The sequence below is a fragment of the Manis javanica genome, chromosome 2 (genome assembly GCF_040802235.1).
Source record: "Manis javanica isolate MJ-LG chromosome 2, MJ_LKY, whole genome shotgun sequence".
In the NCBI taxonomy this organism is placed as follows: domain Eukaryota; kingdom Metazoa; phylum Chordata; class Mammalia; order Pholidota; family Manidae; genus Manis; species Manis javanica.
The window spans coordinates 89,102,961-89,104,628 of record NC_133157.1 but is presented as its reverse complement, the minus strand read 5'-3'; positions in this window follow the sequence as shown (position 1 = coordinate 89,104,628).

Here is a 1,668-nt window from a genome sequence, read left to right as displayed (position 1 = left end):
TAGCTATGACAGCTTGTGGAGTCAGAAGTTTTCAGTGGTCATTGTTTTTCCTTTCAGCCGTGGAGTTACAGTGCATTGCTATGCTGACCGTGGTTCCACTGCAGTGGGAACTTTTGTTATGCAAGGGGGTGGGCAGCATTCGGGGGGCAATGTACTGGAGGCATAGGAGCTAGTAAGCAAGGGGAGAGGTTTTCCCAGACGAGCGTGTGGGCAGTGCACAGTGACAGGAGGCAAGATAGAATGTGTTGTCGACGAGGCAGGACTGTGGTTCCTGTGGTGGTGGGAATTTGTTCTCATGGCTCCTTTTTTTTTTTCGGTGAAATAGGCAGTGAGGGCACAAGGCTATGTGCAGCAGGACACGTGGTGTGGCAGCTGGAAACAGGAAGGGCCCATTTGATGTCACAGAGTTAAGGTGAGGCCTGTCAGCACAGCAGGGGCTCCCTGCCACCACAGGTGCTTGGGTGCAGGTGCAGAACGGTGGGAAGTCCACTGTGAACTTCACATCACCCAGCAGTCTGTGTGGCACAGCCATTACCAGCCAGGAGCCTGGGGCCATTCCATGAGAGCCAGCCCAGGGCCAGTCCTGGGGAAATTGGGTTTGTCCAGCTTGGGACTTTTTCCAAATGCATGTGACAAAGCAAGAAAGGATTGTGTGAGTTAAAGCTGTGTGTAAGGGTGAGATTGAGAGCACGGATCATTTAACTGCGATAAGGAGAGCTGGAGAATTAGTGGCAGCAGCAGACAGGTAAAGAAGATGAGCTGTGATGCCCGAAATGGTAAACACCAGAATTGCTGTGTGAACGGGAGGTGCGTGTCTGAGGTGGGTGGATGACAAGAGTGGGCGAGGAGGGAGGGGGCATCGTGACTGTGGCCACTGAAACTGGCAAACATCATAACAGGGGCGGGGTTGGGAAGCATGACGGCGAGCCGGGAGATAAGCCTTTAGAGATGGGGAGGGGCTGGGAAGCAGAGGGGTGGCTGCACGTCCGGATTCACAGCGAGGGGCTGTCAGGGCTGAGGACGGGAGAAAGCCCAGAGCCATGGGCTCCCACACTGGGTCTGTGCACTCTAACTTGGTCTCCAGAATCCCTGGGATATGCAGGTGCCCTCCAGTGTTAGCAGGTGTACAGTTTCTGCTGTGCCAAACCTGAGGCTTCCTGAGGGCAGCAGGGCGGTCCAGTCTTGCCTCATTCCAAAGTAGGGGATAGCCAGGGGCTGCATGGGGAAGGCAGGATCTGCTGGGGTGAGGGGCTCTAGAATCTGAGGTCACTCAAAGGTCAAGTCTACTGTGTCAGGTGGGTGGGGGGCGGGGGCTGCTTCCTTTTGACCATGGGCTCCTTTTTTACCAAACACAGATATTGAGGAGAGGGTGAACCACGAAATCCAAAATACCCCATCTTCCTTAATGTGTCAGAGATGATTCTAAATCAACGGACATTTCAGTGTCCCCACAACAGGCCTGCGAAGTGGGTGCAGCCTGCCCTGCCCTTGTGCGTGTGCATGGCATGTCTAGAGCCAGGTCCCCTTGCCCATCTGTCCATCCTGGTGGACTCCTGACTTCTTACAATTATCCAACCAATTTCCCCACCAGGAACTTTTACTGCATTTTATATTCTTCTTTGAGAAGGTTTGCCATGCTGGGGGCAAGAGCTTTTTGCTTTTATTTTT